Below are 18,712 nucleotides of genomic sequence, written 5' to 3' on the forward strand. Positions count from 1 at the left end.
TCAAGTTTCGTTTTTTGCGGATCCCATCCTCGGCGGCATCGGCTGCCCCCTAGAATTAATGTCACCCTGGAAGGCCATCCGCCCATCACGCCAACCCCCACCCCCTAATGCCGGTACACTGCCGATTTCTCAGATTTTGGTTTTGAATTATTTGTAGAAGTCCAGGGAAGGTTTAAAGGGAGAGAAAATAATGTTTGAGGCGGTACGAAGTTTACCAGGTCAGCTAGTAATATATAAATTATTTGCTGTTCGTTAGTAAGAGGATAAAAATACGAATAAATTATTATGAGCTTCACAATCATGAGTCCTATTATACTATACCACAATTTGTTTAATAATAGTGTTATCATTAGTGTAGCTCTTAATCACCAAACTATAATAATCAATGTACTTTTAGGGACTTGTGTCGCTAAAACTCGAGAACTGCTGACCGACCGATTTGGCTAATTTTGGTCATGATTATTTGTAAAAGTCCAGGACAAGTCTTAAAGCTGAGAAAAATGTTTGAGGCGGAACGAAGTTTGCCAGATCAGCTAGTCTCACATAAATTCCCTGTCACCGATCTGTAAACATAAATTTCAATAGAAATATGCATCGTCAGGAAGGTAGTTACGTTACGTTGTCCGGAGATGCGGACAACGTAAAAAATTACCGGGGCTCCGGCTCAAAGCGGGAGAAGGAACGGGGTGGTTTTTAGTCAGTAAGAGTCTGACACAAACCTTCGCCTCGCCCAAGGCGGGAGAAGGTATTGGATGATTTACCCACCTCAAAAAAAAAAGGTAGGTAGTTAGGTACTATGCAATAATATTTAGTAAGTACCTATGTGCCTTAATTTTATAATGAGTTATCCTGTTTGTTATGTATGTCCAAGAACTTAAAATGTAAACGTTTTCATGGGAACCAATTAACTCACCGACAGTTATATTTTATTTTAATACTGAATTTCAAAATCGACCTTGTATTTATTGTAATTAAGCGCATAATCATATAAAATAAAACAATAATTACTTATTTAAATCATTGTCCTCGTGAATTAATTAAGAACGTGTGCTAAACGGTAATAAAACTTGGGTTTACACAGTCACCGGATACTTTTTTTTTTTTTTTTTTTTTTTTGAGGGGGAAAATCATCCAATGACTTCTCCCGCCTTGGGTGAGGCGAGAGGAAGTGTCAGACTCTTACTGACTAAAAACCACCCCGTTCCTTCTCCTGCTTTTCGAGCCGGAGCCCCGGTAAACCCGCTAGGTAGTCCGCAGCTCCGGATCAGGCATCAGCCCTACTGGGCCCCATCTGTGGTGGTCTGATGGCTCTTTGAGGCGCGCGCGGAACGCGACGCGCCGCACGCACGGGTCTGGTTCTGTTCGGGCGATGAGCTACCCTTGCTCACCGTCCGCAGACCCGCACTTACGGTGGCCGGAGATCGTCACGCGATCCCCGACGCCCAGAGTGTCTCTCGCGACGGCTGGGGCGTGAGGAGGTTTGTTCCCTCACGCGCTCCGCCTCCTCCTTAGCTAGCATGACTGCTTCGCAGAAGGAGGAGACGGCATCCCAGTCCCTCTCGCTCCGCACCATGGCTTGAACCAGTGCCGGGCGCGAGAGGTCGCCGTCGCCGACCACATCCCTGAGGACTTGGCGGTGCTCAGCCCACGCAGGGCACACCGCCACTGTATGTTCTACAGTGTCCTCCGGGCGGTCCTCGCAGTGATGACACCCGGGCGTTTCCTCCCGCAGTCACCGGATACTGGAAGCGCAATTAATAAAAATAATTATTATTATAAATCAAAACACTATGAGTTTGGCAGTGGTCACGCTGACTCACTTTGGGTGTATCGAAAAACCCGCAACTAATTTAGCTACGTCAATTACTTAATAGTAGGCGGTATGAGTAAAGTAACTTTTACAACCGACTTGATTAGGCGAAACTGATCAGAATTTCTACAAAAACTTACCACTGGGTAGGATGGAAAATCGTAATTCACTTTAAACATCCTTTAAGTACAAAGCATATTCATGAGCATATTGCAAAACTAAATTAATTATATGCTACTAAAACCTAAATTCTCAGGAAATAGCAATAAAACCTTCCTTTAATACTGTCAAGAATCGAACCCGAGACCTCTTGCTCAGCCATCATAATTATGGCCACTCTGCACTGTGGTGTCACAAGAGAAAATCCTAGTCTGAGACAATCAACATCTAAAAACTGTGGGGTCCACCAAGTTCCCATTTCACCTCGTCATAGGAAAAACCATCTAAGATTTTTTATAGGCGTCGTTTACTTATGTATTCTGCCTCTAAGTTGGTAAACTCACACAGGTGCGCGGCCGCGTCTCGCGCCGACAACTCCATTCATCCGCCAGTTGCGAAAGGCAGTCCGAGTGAGACGCACGCGACGCTGCGGCTCCGGTCAATACAAACAACTTTAAAACACAACAAAAACTATCCCGCGAATAATTAATTAGACGAACACAGTGATAACTTTTAGTACAACCGAGTCGAATCTACAGCTTGTAATAAGCGACGATTATTTACTTATTACAGTTAAGTTCGCTAAAAACAAACTTGCAGTGTCTCGTGTGAAATCGTTGTGAGTTTTTTGTGTGAAATAATTTATTTGGTTCACGATCAGTGTTTAGAAACTATCCTGCATTGTTGTGGAGGCGCATTCCTTGGACTAACCTCGGCCGACCGGTTATTTGTGAGTATCGAAAGTAAAAGTAAATCCACGCACGACCACAGAATGTAAATACACTATACACAACACACGGTTTTGAAACATCGCTTCGTGTTCGTGAATAGTAACTGACATTTTATTTACTAAACTTTGTGTAATTTGAACGAATGTTAACACAAATAATATTGTGGCAATACCTGTGCCTACATTACTTACACAATACATAGAAGAAAATAAAATCTAAAGTATGTATTTATAGGTAACAATCAAGTTAACAAGGGCCAAAATCTGTTTATAAATAATCCATTACCCATCTCATTAAACTTAAAATTATAGAAAGTAGGTAGCTAAATATTACATGTCACCATGATCTCATTTAGATTTAATAAATCTGGGGGCACGGAAGTGCCCCGCCAAGACGAGCCAAGCAAAGCGCAAGGGCACTACCTACCTTTTTCTCGAAGCGCTTCGTCGTATTTTTGAACCTTCATAACTTGAGTTTGGGTTATACCAGATAAACAAAATTTTCAGGATATAATGTCAGTGGTAGACTTAATAAACCTCTAAAGTTTCAATTGCATAGCTCTTATACTTTAGATTTTATTGATATCTAAAATACCCCGATTTCGTCACTCACTCACTCACTCACTGATGATCAACAAAATTCTTAAGGTACTTCCTGAAGTCCTAGAAAACTGAAATTTGGTATGTAAGCTAGTATTAGTACCCAAACAACAAAAAAATCCTAAAACTTGGAACTTTTACCCCCAACCCCTTAAACTAGGGGGTGAAAGTTTGTTCGAGACTTCCGACAACTTTTGACGCTAGAGGTCTGAATGCGGCCGCGGAGGGGTAAAAATCTGAAATTTCCTGCTTGAGATCTGAAAATTATACACAAGTACATAGAACACAAACTTTTCATCAAATCAAAACATTATCCTACCCATAAGTACTTAGATATGAATAATATTACTACACTTCACTTCGGTAAGTGTTTATTAATCAACCTATACTTTTGAACATAAGCATCGTAAGTATAGTATGCGCCAACGCCCGCCGCCTGCCCCCTCGTCCCCGCGCAGTAGCTAAAAATAATCGGCCCGTCAGCGAGCGCGGCACCCGAACGCGGGCAGACGCGCGAGGGCAGACGTCGTTGACGGTTGTCTCGTTGAATGAAAAGTTTTCGGAATATTTCGGTGATTTAAAAGTTTGCTATCGCGGAGAAAAAAACCATTTGCCTAATATTTAATTGTTAGTAGTTTAGTAGGTAAAGGTTTAGATACTAGTGTTTTAATTTTCATTGATAAAAAGTATTAGGATTACGTTTCCAATTTTAGTAGTTTAGTAGGTGAATTTGTCGCTCATTTTATCTTTCTATCATAAGCAACCTACAAAAAGAAATGAAATCCCACAAAAACATTTCATGTTAAATGTTGCCAAGACGAGACCATATAGCTCGCACTGTCAAAAAGTAATCAGATCCCGTGTAGAGCCAAGTTTCTAACCCTATACTTTTGAACTGGCGAGTTGGCCGCACGGAAAGAGTTTAGAAGATTGTATAGATTTTTTAGCTCAAGCCCATATGACGAATAGCAAAAAGTCCGTGCGGCCGACTCGCCAGTTCAAAAGTATAGGGTTAGAAACTTGGCTCTACACGGGATCTGATTACTTTTTGACAGTGCGAGCTATATGGTCTCGTCTTGGCAACATTTAACATGAAATGTTTTTGTGGGATAAATAATAAACCTTATTGAATAATTTAATTGCTACAAGACCGTGACCGAAATATTTGTTGCATAATAATTATAAATGACTCTCGACCAAAATGGTAAACAGGTACATATTTCAAAACGTCAGATAGGTTGGTATACTTACGTTACGTTACAGACAAGCCGCTAATGACATTACTATATTAAAGCGTATTAATAGAGAACACTAATTAACTATCATTATAATAGTTAAAATTTCCCCTGACTTGGCGAGGACCACTGCCGTGCCCCCAGATACAGTTGGGATTGGGATGATTGGAAAGGGGGAGTAATTAACTGTGGACCTCCCCCCCGGTAATCTCAAGTACTCAACGAAACACAACGCAAGCGTTGTTTCACGTCGGTTTTCTGTGAAGCTGTGGTATCACTCCAGTCAAGCCAGCCCATTCGTGCCGAAGCATGGCTCTCCCACACTTTATAAGTATTTTTCTCTAACTAAAACAAATTAGCCAACCTACCATACATAGGACTTACGTCAAGCTAACATTCAAAATTAATACCTAACCGATTTCGATTACGTAGTTTTACTTAGTTTCTGTCAGAAATCATCAATCGATTTACTCTGTTACTTATTTCGGACATAAATGTACACCATCTTAAAAAATAAAACAACTTAATGTTACTATTATTCTACATTTCTACAGCATAATAATATCATAGTAACAAAACGGTTGCCGTAAGCTTGCAATCGCTATAAAGGTTGGTTCACACATTGCTCCACGCTACGCGTCGACCGTGACCCGCACGTGTGTAGGCGCATTACATTACAACTAAATATTTATTGTTTCCTCTTGTCTTGCAAGCTTTATAGAGAACAGGTTAATTCATTTAGGTATTTATAACATAAATCTTAAGTATAGGAGAACCATGCTTCGGCACGAATGGGCCACCTCCACCGGAGTGATACCACGGCCTCACAGAAAACCAACGTAAAACAACGCTTGCGTTGTGTTTCGTTGTGTGAGTGAGGTTACCGGAGGCCCAATTCCCTACTTCTCAATCTTCCCAATCCCCAATTCCCCAACAAGCCTTAAATAACCTAACCTAACCTCCAAAGGCCGGCAACACACTTGTAACGCCTCTGGTGTTTCAGGTGTCCATGAACGGCGGCGGCGATTGCTTACCATCGGGTGTAAAATTACTGGCCTTAAGTGGGTTGCACCTAATATAATGCACCTCTGTCGAACTTAGTCAATTACGAACATGATGTTTCAGTTCACAACAAGCCTCTAATTATTTCAATGTTACCGCCCGACTCCACTATTATCACCTTCCAAGTTTGTGTCGTGAAATGTCTAGTTAAAGTATCATAATATGTATTCAAGTTATTTCCTTTGTGTCCAAATCTGTGACCACTAAACTAGTTATAGAAAAAAGTTTTCCAACTGATGCGAAGCCGAAGCCACTTAGCACATTTACCGGGGTTCCGGTACAAAAAGCAGGAGTAGGAACGAGGTTTTTAGTCAGTAAGAGCCTGACACTCCCTCTTGCCTCACCCAAGGCGGGAGAAGTCAATGGATGATTTGTCCCCTCAAAAAAAAAAACCTATAAGTAACTAAAATGCGTATTATGTAGCAGCAAAACAATCTATTACGACTAGGTCACACAATGACAAATTAGACCTATTGTCACCCAATCAGTCGGTGCAAAAAGTGCATTTTGTGGGGGTCTGACCAAGCGTCGCGTCGCCGCGTGAAGGCCGCCTTTGTCACGCTGACTGAAGCTAAAACTAAGTGTCAATGACACAGATCTGAGAGAACAATACAATGCTGCGTTTATCATCTAATAGTTACCTTTAGACGGACTATCCATCATAAACATGGGTAAAAACTTAATTTAAATATGTAAATTATAATAACCTGACCTTTGCGTGTGGTTTTGCTTACATAATTGTAGGATTTATAGGTTTTTTCGTTTAATTTGATACCTATATTCAATTATCTAGAAGTAGACAAAAGTTTATACAGAATTGGTCTACGAATTTAGGAGTAAAAATCTTTTAATTTCTTCTCATATTCGGCGCTCGATGTATAGCCATAGAGTATTTCTTACCGTCAAGATAGGGAAGATTTACTTGCATACAATTTAATGGAAAATTCTGAGAACATTTTTGCATAAGGAAGGAAACTTGGTGCATTCCTTCAAAAACGTGTGAAGGTCGAGAAGCCGGCAGGTAAAGGTAAGTACAATAAGGAGTTCCGGTGAAGTACCTTCCTATTCGACGACTGTTACCTACAATTTAAATACTGCAAATACTACAATACTGTTCCTACTAGATACTACTAGTAATACTATCCCTCTGAATTCTTTGTTTTAAGGTCAAAACATACTCACTCTTAAAGAGTCCACAGGCTCGCATCGTACGCATCGTATGTAGGCATTGCCGATAATACGGTCCGTACGATGCGGATCAGTGGACGCAGTTGTATGAGTTTCTATACAACACAAACTAAAATCCGTTGCGTGCGATGCGTACGATGTGGGCTTGTGGACACTATCTAAAATTGTAAGGAAATTCTAGTAATACCTATGAAGAGCTAAAAGCTTAAATTCGACACTGATTGATTTGTGGAAAATGTCCTGATGGAAAGAACTACTGTTGTGCATGATTCTGTGAGTCCCTACCACCTCACCCTAGACTGGAAAAGAAATTAGCTGAATTCCCAGCTCAAAAAAAAAATATCAGCTACCAAAATCGGACACTAATATGCAGTATGCATCCTTTAGCACCGAACGCTGCATAGTTAGAACCGATTATTTCGCAAGTCTTTAGGACATAATTTCGTAATCAAAAACTAACTACAGCCGACCTTATATAATAAGTAGTGTTGTTTGTACATAAGTACTACTAGAGTAAGTACTCTAACTAGTTATGTTATTGTTGCTCAACAGTAGGACTGAGTCACTGAATCAGTGAGGTGAATGAAATCCTCGAAGAACTTGTTTATATCAAGCACAACACGTCCACTACTGAACATAAACCTCCCCTAATGACTTCCAGATTAGTGATTTGCATCCATTGGCCCTCTGTGGTCTTTATCAGCTCGTCTTGTAGATTGAGAAGTACTAATTTCATCATTTTTATTGATGAAAGGATCCTGAATTAGGTACTTATATTATTTATTTTTATAATAACTATCGTGAGACATACTAAATTAACTAAAAGTCACGGTTTACTCACGTAAATTAATGGAGAAGAGCTCAAAGTCTCGAGTCACAGAGGGACTCTTCATCACGCAGCGTGCGCAGACGCGGCGACGTCGCGCAGTCTCGCCGCGTCTGCTTATATTATTTCTTATGTAGAAAAACAAAGGATATTTGAAATTCCAGTAAATCATTCAGTAATTGACACTATAGTGACTCAATATAATGCACAAAGTGACTAGTTACTACCGACAGGAGATAAGAAACGTGAACCGTTCATAATGGTTCCGGAATACGTTTTCCCGTCCTTTGAATCACAAGTTTAGTAACGAAGTGACTCAACACACATTATACTTCGCAGACTTTAATGTGTCATTAAGCTATTGTTCGTCACTTGTTCCTTTATGCCGTGTTATCACTTCCAGTTGAGAACTTCTTCAACTTATTTTAAACTTTAATTCATTATATGGAGAATCGTTATTGCATTGGACAGACTGGGGTAGCTTGATGTGCAGGCGTACCAGGCTGTACCGGCAGACACACGATTGTGTTGCATTTAACACGCTCCCCCTTGTTAAACATTTTCTGCTTATTCATGTTACTCACATACGTTTTATGAACACAATTTTCACTATGGAAGCCAGAATAGACATTTATTACTAGCTTAGCCTGCACACAAGATTATCTCTAGTGAAACCCGATATTGTAAGAATATCACACACACATATTAAACACTTAGAATATAACTATTCACTGTAAACTGTCTCATACTCACCTAGCACATTGAATTGTAACTAAACAGTTGAGTATTCCCAAGCCTTGTCAACAAGAAGATCAGTCGTTAGTTATACAACAACTTACGACACTGCAACTGCAACTGACACGATCTGCATCAATCACCACGGAAATACTGCAACAATTGGCGCTTACTGCAATTTCAAAAATAAAACATACCCAAAACTACTTTACTTTTAAGTCTTTGACTGCCAATAGAAAACTGTTGAAGGCAAATCCTCCGCTAACGTCGGTCACCGGTGACCACCACGGCGTTCAATGTGTTAAACAAGAACAGCAATGGTGTTCAAATTAAAATCATATAATTACAACTCACACATTTTGCCCGTGATGCTAAGGAATGAGGCTATTTACTAGTGGTATGGATCACAAATAACAATGCACAATAATGCGGATAGAAAGAAAAAGGTCGAGCAAAGAAAAGATGCATGAATATCGTAAGCAATCAAGGAGAAATATTGTACTGATTGGAACTTGAAATAAAGACTGATAGACGACAAGTAGATTGTTAAAGTGTGGAATTCTTTGCCAGAGTCTATGTTTTTTCCAAGACTCGAGTGAATAGGTTGGTTATGGGCAGACGTGCTCCATCGTAGGCCGCATCATCGCTTACCATGAGGCGAGATAGCAGCCAAACGTCGACCCATCGTATAAAAAGAATGTATGTAACGTAAAAGAATGTAACAATTTCCATGCTACAAATCACTGATTACTTATGACGAAGGATTAAGTAACATTCTGGTTGAACTTGATTAGCTTGACCTTAGAGGTTCTAATGCCAAGTATTTAGTTGTTGCTTAATGGTCCCATGGCGGTCAAACAATATCCGCTTCCGTTGCCACCGAGGCCAAAATAAAATGACATAGACTAAGAATAGTAGCTCTTTGGTCCGATGGACTGCGACGAAATGATCTAAGTAGTCGCAAGTTGAGAAATATATTGCAAAAAAAAATAGTTTTGGAAGCCAAACCTAAAATGACTGCTAAATAAATGTCTGGTTTGCGTTACGTTTAATGTTTAGTTAGTCGACGACTAGTTATTATTTGTAGATAATCTAGCATAAGTAAAGTTATGTTAATACGTGAATCTAAATTACAATGTACAGCCACTTTTTCACCATTTGTGTTATAAGTCCGGTGTGAGCCTATTGCCTCTGCTTACCCCTTCGAGGATAAAAGGCGTAACGTTGCATGCATACAATGTATCAAAATTATTCACGCATGATTTATCATGTTGTACTTATTTAAACTAACTGAACAGGTTTTTGTAAACTTTAGTTCAATTCAGATACAGACATGCCATATCTACGACACGAGCAAGTTCGTAAGCTAATCGTATTACCATCACCGATTACTCAATAATGCCCAGACACATGCAGCCCAAATTAACTTTCAAATCACTGTCCAATTCTCATATCTTTGACCATCAAAGTATTTAATTTAGATAATCAGATAATAGATTTGATAAATGTTAACAAAACGGGTTCGACGCAGCGATGCCCTATAAAACTAAACACATTAACTTGCGGTCACAACATACATCGATGATTATGTGTTAGGAAACCAGTTTCTAATCATTCACTAGATTCTTGTTCTTCTATCTGTTATTATTATTGTTTAGTTGTTCGAAGACTATTATAGAAATAGGTAGTAATGTATACCGAACTATAGATCTTGTTGTTGCAAAAAAATGTGAAGGACTACAAACATAGTCACGACATTCCAACAATACAATTATCTATTAGAAATTATTATCATCACCAGCCAAAAGAAATCCGTCACTGAACACTGGGCTCAATCTTATATGGAAGATTTCCATAATCTAATTACCCACCTTCCCAATCTTCCCAATAATCGATTTCCCAACAACCCTTCCTAAAATCGATTTCCCAAAATTCCTAACCCCCAAAGGACCGGTAATGCACATGTAACGCCTGTGGTGTTTCGGATGTCCATGGACGGCGGCGATTGCTTACCATCAGATGATCCGTAAGCTCGTTTACCGGCGTGTACCATAACAAATCTCCACGACTGTCAGACGTCTTGAGAATTGCTATTACGTCACCAAAGGTTTAGAGGATACTGCCAGTTAGTTAATCTCGCTGGTCATAGCTTTATGACATACTCAGATTCTTTAAGAGATCTGTATATAGGTACAATAGATGAATATCCACACTAGCCCTCACATAACAGATAAAGGAGATCTGTTCTGTGCTAGCCCTGATGTTACTCATTTCACACTTTTTAAGACAGACTGATAAAACTAGGTAATGAAATTAATTACGTAGCACAATTACGACACGGTGTACGTTAGAACTATGTGTAAACAACAGTTCATAATAACACCACACTTGCATACAATGCGGCATGAGAAGCCGAGCCATGGCTCACGGAAGTCGCCACCATGTACCTATTGTATGCCGCCTCAATCAAGAATTACTGAGACACGTAATTTTTTGTGTGTTTGTGCATAATCTTGCTTACTGTAATATCATTAGGGACTATTGTTATGCTTTTGTTAAGAGTCCAATGCCTTGTCCCGCTTTGGACGAGAAGGAGTATCAAACTTATACTGACTAAACACCACCATGTTCCTACTCCTTCTTTTCGAGCCGGAGCCCCGGTGAACCCGCTAAATAGTCCGCAGCTCCGGACTATTATGCTTGTGGCTTGTGTGCAGATCAGCAATCCAAAACTTCTGAGTCTTTAGAGTTATTTAGTGGCTCTTAATAACTAATTGTTTTTGGAATAAATTCGTTACTAAAGAATAGTTTAAGTAATCATTAAAATATGTCTGAGTATACGGCAGTAAGAAACAAAATAATATGTAACTCTGAACTCGCATCTATCACATTCCACTACAAAGCCTACATTCGTTTGTCGTGATGTTATTCATTTGTTTCTTCAGAAAAATGTTGCATGCATCAAAATGCAAGTTATGCGTATAGCAAACTGACTTAATAAAGAAATTCCTGCTCGAAACGAAATTGAACTTGATCAATCTGATTTAATTGAAGAGCCATTCCGAGTCGCCGCTGTTGATAACACCATTTATGATTACATACAACTGATGCTGTAATCTCACATTACCTACTTCAAAAAACTAACGAAGATTTCCCACGACTATTAAACATACCTTAAGCTCAACAATTGATTGTACCAGTGTTCTGCTTGATGGATATTTTTTCCATTATTATTTTACATCGGATATCAGATTCCTATGAGTACCTACATAAAGGACATAAAAACTTTTTGCGCCACTCATGTTGACCTCACCCACTGTCGGCAAAAACTACGATTGGACGTGACGTGATACCAAGTTGTTCAAGGATTTCAACTCGACTCAGAGATACCGCTTACGTAGGATTACTAGACCGCTCGAGTCGGAAGTTACAACTATTTTATGGAGACGGAAATAGCAGTTTACGTCCAGCGGCAAGGTTAATTAAGAAACAGGTGATCGATTTAACTATTTGTTTAATTATTATCTAGGTCAGATTTCATGCAGCCCTGGGGGCCTACTCTAATTCAACGAACGAACGAAAAAACTTCGCAGATTGCATACTACAATTCTATTTATTGCGAACTTTCGTGAACAATAATGAACGAATGAAATGAAGACAAATAAATAGGTTTTGATATGAAATTAAAAATAAAACGTTATTTTAAGTAATTCTATTAGTAAATCAATAAAACCTACGGCCGAAGATTAAACGAAACTTCGCATTCGAGAACCGGAGTAGCCCTACTGATTTGATGAATTATTTTGGAAGAATTAACAAGAAGACGGAAGAAGAATTAAGCAGCACAAAATAATACTTACACAAGCCACATAATCTTGTCACTTGCAGGCAATCGATCAAGGAATCAGTCTGGATAAGGCAATTTAAATGGAAAGCAATAGTGTCAATGGTCCCACACTGCTGCTGTCATAGGGCATCGCGTGTGGATGCTCGGGTATCGACATGTTGTGGCGTTCACGGGCCGTGGGCAATAATGCTAAGTGATTCGTTCGGCACTTTCTCCCGCACACTGCATGTTAACATTCCACAATTATTTGCCCACATGTTTATTTTGCACGTTTGGAGAAATCGAGCTCATCATTTCTTGTTTTAGAGTAGAAATCTCTTTCTCCTAGCCTTAGCTCAAGTCGAGTTTAGTCCTAATAACTAGACCTACCAGACTCCACTGGAGTTTAATGATTGCCTTGAACAAAGATTTACTGTTCTTCTACTCTCTACGATCTGCTAATAGTGATATTATTATATCACATTCTTAGACCCTACACATATTTTGGCCTGCGAAACAGTGGTTCCTAAACTACTGAGAGTCCCAAAATGTTTTAGCCTTAACGGAATGAAAGATTGATCTTTGCAACCGCGAAGGACCAATGAGGTTTTTGAGTAAATAATAATGATTTTATACGTAGCAACAATTATTTCTCTGATAAAAGTAAGTCTAGTGATGCTTTAAACTCAAAAGTCAGTCAGGTAGGACTATCAAGTGAAGTAATTAGCACATTAATGTGTTCGTAGATAACACTGCTCTTGTCATTGGCTCTTATCACGAGACAGTAACAAGTTATTTCTGGTCTATTTATAAGATTAGTATTTATATAGACTTACTTATGTACATTTACTTCAAATATAGCGTTTGTTCAGGTTTAGTATTGATGGCCCTTTTAGCTATTACTTCGTCTATAGCTTAGTTATTTTTTATGGTATAAGTAAGCCGGTAAACGAGCAGACGGATCACCTGATGGTAAATACAATGGTTACTAGTGCGTTGTCGGCCTTTTGGGGGTTAGGAATATAAGGGAAACGAGGATTGGGAAGATTGGGAAAAGAGGTAACTGGGCCTCCGGTAACTTCACTCACACAATGAAACACAACGCAAGCGTTGTTTCTGCTTGTTGCCTAGTGTTTGTGGTCAGCTCCTGTCGATACTTTTACCAAGATAGTGACTCGTTTCAAAAGGTAACCACAGAAGTTTTGCTTCTGACTAATGTAATGCGGAAGAGAATGTGTTCGGTGGTCGAACACAAGGATTACTAAGAATAACTGGGCCTTGTGTAGTGAATGTTCTTACCTATTTATGGTCGCCTGGTAGAAATACAATAAAACGAGTAACACATAAAAAATGTTTCTGGTAAACTCTATTCTACCAGTCAAGCCTGTTAGTTTGATATTCTATAGTTCTTATTCTTTGTAGTTGGGGGAAAATATTAGGCTTCAAGGGGGATCCAGAGTGTGAATGTGTACCAAATATCAGATCCATCGGGCTCAGGAAAGGGAGTAAAATTCCAAATACTAAAGACCCAAACAAACAAACAAACTGGACGGTTTAATAATAGAAAGACATTGCCATACGTTTTAAGATTTAGATATACGATAATCTCATCATCAAAAAACAAATAACAAGCCATTCTTGTAACAAATTATCCATTTCTCAGGTCAACCAGTCCTTTAAATAACATTGAAATTGAAGTAGTACTCATTATAAAGCAGTGTTTAAACAGCTCTTTATAAATTTGATATTTATGTTAAGTACTACTAAACATATTTGGCTTCGTGCTTCAATGAGAAAATTGAAATCAAAAAATCTTAAATGGAACCCATTATTGTAATTAGCACTCTGAAATGAAGACAATGATAGACGGAAGGTTTACATAAACAATCTTTGTTGTAGGAGGCTCGCGTGGTTCATGTGTGTGTGTATGTGAGACCCCGAACTACAAGGTTTGACCTCTAACTTATGACTCAGCTCAAGTACTCGAGTACTCTGAGCGTGGGATTCCTACACCCGTTTCTGTTATTGTGGTTTTCTGTTTATGTTGTTTAACGACCTAAAGTAATAACTTACGTCAATCAAATGTCTTCGGGTTGGGATCGAGTTTTGTTGGGTTTCTGTTAAAAACTTAGGTTTGTATCGATTTGGGGTTACGATTCGTTTTATTTCGAGTTTTAGAGAAACAGTTAAATACTTCTCAACAGTTGGTTTGTAGTTTCCAATGACTTTTGTCGCCTTGGGCGAGGCTAAGCGAGTGTCAGACTTTTACTGGCTAAAAACTACCCCGTTTCTACTTTCGAGCCGGAGCCCCGTGTAAACCCGCAAGATAGTCCGCAGCTCCGGAAAGTCAGATAGCTTACTTTAATTTTTGGCGGATGAATAAACAGACTCGTTTCTCAATTAATCTGTCTTAATAATCAAGCATTTCTCGAAAAATGTGGTAACAGGAACACTTCATTAGAATGTCAGAGATTTTGTACCGGTCCTATCATTCCATCATATACATTCACATAATACACAGCACAAATCCAGTCTCCAAGATAATAACGTACCTAACGTCAGAGAGATCGCAATCAAGCATCAGAGCCGCTGGTAAAACCAGTCAAGCACGAAAGTTTCACCGGCTTGTAAAAGAAATAACTCTTATAAGGAAAACGATTCAGATTCCCGCTACTTGGTTATGCAGTCGACGTAAAATGTGGGGAAAACCCAGAGCCAAGTTTGTAGGCTTATGGGCGTATACCACGTCATATGTTGACGGTATCAGAATTTACAATACTGGAAACTGGTTCTTAATTCTGACATTGGTATGCGATTTTATCGGTGTAAATTGTTTTTAATATTCACAAGGCAATTGATAACTTAAATGTGGCTGTTAGTTAGTTAAGAACTCCAAAATAGTTGCATGGATTAGGATGTAATTTAGCGCGGTGATAGATTATGTAGACTGGAAAATCTAAAATTACACTTAACTTTTTTAGGAAAAGCAGGCGTAGGTTGATTTTTAGTCAGTGAGAGTCCACTCCCTCACGTCTCGCCCAAGGCGGAAAACGTCTTGAATGGTTTTGCCCCCTTAAATAAAGGCTTTTTATCCTTAAAAAAGTGTGTTATTTTTGGACTACCTATTACCAACATAGCTAAGTTAAATTATTCAGTGTTGGAATGTCATAGTTCGAAGCTGCATCTTGGAGGTTAGGTGAAACCGGTTCTGCGTTTACATTCATATTGTTTTGCGTATTATATCAGTTGATTGTTATCAACTGGTTTTGGCAAGCTTAAAATACTGCGTATAAAAATGTTATTTTAGGCACAAGTTCATGCTATGCCCGCATGGTCCCCGCTAGGTAGTCCGCAGCGCCGGAGGGATTGGGGATGATAGTATGATAGTGATAGTACAAATTTTGCTTAGCGAAGGAAATTCTTGTAGTTAACATGATGATGAATAATTTGATCGACTTAGCAGTTAATTTCCTAATTAATTACGTACGTAAGTAAACGCTAGTTAATTAGCTAGCCATTAGGTTATAATACGGGATCAGTTTAGCCCGTGTAAACAATTACACTGTAAGGGCTATTAGGCTGATTACTGTCAATATGCCGCACCGATACTGTCAGCTAGATACATAGTATGTAGATAGGTTACATTAATTGATTCTAATCTATGAGCGCTCTGATCACATAACAACGCACTTGACGACTATCGCGCGTTATGCAAAAAGTATTACCAACTAAAGATATTTCTATCTAATTATAACCTCTGATAGATAACCAGAAGTTTTGAAAGTCGGTGTCGTTTCACCGTCCATGCCATAGAAAATCTTTAGACCTCTATTCGGCTGTGTTGGATTGCCATCCCTTTCGAATCATGAGTGTACACCTGTATTGCGCACAGCGTTTATGACGGGAGTAAACCTTCAAAAGGCATCTTACTTTAGGAGAAAAGACTAGACCGTATTAAAACTACCCCGGAGGGAATTAAAAATTCGTAGCAACTACATAAATATTTCAGTATACTCTACTATACTTTTTGCTATATCTTCCTAAATTAAATTAACAATTATTTATCAATTTTTTGCAATTGAAATAAAATAAAGGTAATAAGATAAAGGTGCACTATTTCAAGTTATAAATTGTTAAACATTTGTTAATACAAGCTATACTTCTAAGTTCATTGACCTATCGATTGTGTTGCCAATAAATTAACGAGTTGAAATGCATGAATGCTGCTTAGCAACAACTTTACCAATACATAAACAACGCAACTTTATAGGAACACTTTAATAGACTCTGAACTTTACTGCAAAATAGTTAAGGTCTATTAACACTTTGATCGCTGTTGTGGTCACCGGTGATCGACGTTAGCGGAGGATTTGCCTTCGACAGTTTTCTATTGGCAGTCAAAGACTTAAACAAATTCGTAAGATTAGGGTAGCTTTAATTGCTAGAGTTTCCTTCAAGAAGCAGGTTACATAGGTGCCTAAATTGTTCAAGATACCATCATGAATAACTTAAGGAGTTGGCCCCAAAACTGGGCCTGACCTGAATACGTCAGTTAATTATTCGTAAATAACGAGACTGATTGGCCCTACAGGTTTCTTGGCCTACATAGTTGACCAACCAAGACCCTACTTGGGTCACGCGACTGCCACTATTTGATAATTAATTACTTACATAATATATGACGCTAACGTTCTTCGTAATATAACGTAATCTACCTATGTGTGTATGTAACACCCAGTTATGCAAAGAAAAATTGAATTTTTTTGAGGGCTGGTTAGGATGATTTAATCCTATGATTTCTCCCACATTGGGCGAGGCGAGAGTATTAAACTCTTACTGACTAAAAACCACCTCGTTCCTAGTTACTCCTGCTTTTCGAGTTCAAAGACAATCCGCAGCTCCGGGCCTGCTGTGCCCCGTCTGTGCTGGTCTGATGGTTCTTTAACGCCGTCCGCACGGGAGCATATAAACATACCGCTTATGAGCATATAAACATAATGCAAGTAATGTTATAAGATCTTATGTATAATGAATAGTGTTGTTGTAGCATGTAATATTATTGTCATAAGTTCTAGTATTAGTATAATTATAGAAAATTGAATAACAAGGGCACGGACTCGAGTCCGTGGAGATTGAACTATATTACATTAAAAAAAAAAAAAAAAAACATACCGCTTATTCTTGTTACTTATACCTATCTACCGATCACAAAGCTGGAGGTAATGTCTGTTTACACCAAGGACCCTTAAACCATCTCTTAGCACCAAAATGTCATTAGATGCCAATTACCTGAGCATAGGGGTTTCTCAAAATTTAAGACAGGTTGATGAAATAAATTCGTAATCGTAACTTCTTTCTATTTGTCATCGTGAACTATTAGACAGCGAATAACACGTAAAAACGTTGTTTTCCGGGTTTGGGACAAAAACGTAAACATAATATTCCGGGTTTTGTACTTCCCGGAAAAAGAAGTTTTGGACGGTGGAAGAATAACAATGCTCCCAAATGCCCATTTCGAATAATGTTTATTTAATGACTAATGATTATGAGTTTTTTATTAATAACTAACTATTACTCTTGAGGTTTATAAATAATTGTTGGTAACAGCTTTAGGTACGTATCGTATACAACGTGATCTTAAAATACTACGTGTTATCTTTAAACTCGACTACAAATAACATTATTATCCGCAACGAATTGCAGTTTCTTGGTAAATAGATGCATTAGTGAGCATCAACAGCCCGAGACGCTCCGAGACTGTCTACTGCTGGACTATAGACCTCCTCTACTCTCTACCTGAATGAGGTTATTGCCATGATTTCTACGCTATAAAAGCTTGGCAACTTAAAAGGTTCGGGTTTATCAAAGAACAACGTTGTCCTGTCTGTGTTAAAAGTTTAAGTGTGGGAGAGCAATGCTTCGGAGCGCCAAGCACGAATAACTATCGCATTCGTAATGTAAACGTATCGAGATGACGATACGTCATGAGACGTTAACGGAGTGTGGCAGCACGAAGCCTATTCTTTCAACTATCGAGAGCTCGCATCAAATTCGATAGTGACGTCATGCTAATGTAAACTAGAGAAGCGGCCAAGTGAACGATTTGAATGACTTATTGAGCATAAAGATTTCGTCTGAAAACTAAATTAAATTTATATATATATTTCAACCTTTGTCTACACGTTTTATGAAATAATATTTATTAAATAAATATTAATTAAGTGCAAAAAGTTCTTAAAGCGAGTTAAGAGAAATATAACGTGACATTATCTATGAAAAAAAAATAAGTACTTAGTTTCATAAATTTATAATTTTTTTTATGATTTCCGAACGTCGTATTTGACATTTGTCATTTGCCGGTTGTTTGTTTGTTATTGTTATTTTATCTTATGTAAATAAATAACAATTCTAACATGTTACATTTAAAATGAGGACGATTCAACTCCAATATGAGCTAATGGTGGAATTTATGCAAAAGTAAGTAAAGATTTCTAAATGTTTCTTTGATTAGCCCTTTTTTTATGTGATGGACAATAATTTA

General features: G+C 38.5%; 1 protein-coding gene and 1 long non-coding RNA gene across 2 annotated transcripts in view; one reads left to right on the forward strand and one right to left on the reverse strand.

The window, feature by feature from the left end:
- The window catches only part of LOC126911407 (uncharacterized), a 108,123-nt gene that overhangs the window by 51,477 nt on the left and 37,934 nt on the right, over nucleotides 1-18,712 (reverse strand). The gene's annotated exons all lie outside the window — the stretch shown is intronic.
- Nucleotides 2,317-18,712, forward strand: part of LOC126911389 (putative ferric-chelate reductase 1 homolog) — a 34,579-nt gene continuing 18,183 nt past the window's right edge. Inside the window, exon 1 of the mRNA XM_050698390.1 lies at nucleotides 2,317-2,699. The gene's annotated coding sequence lies outside the window, so the exon portion shown is untranslated. The remainder of the gene's footprint in view (nucleotides 2,700-18,712) is intronic.

The sequence above is a fragment of the Spodoptera frugiperda genome, chromosome 14 (genome assembly GCF_023101765.2).
Source record: "Spodoptera frugiperda isolate SF20-4 chromosome 14, AGI-APGP_CSIRO_Sfru_2.0, whole genome shotgun sequence".
Lineage (NCBI taxonomy): Eukaryota > Metazoa > Arthropoda > Insecta > Lepidoptera > Noctuidae > Spodoptera > Spodoptera frugiperda.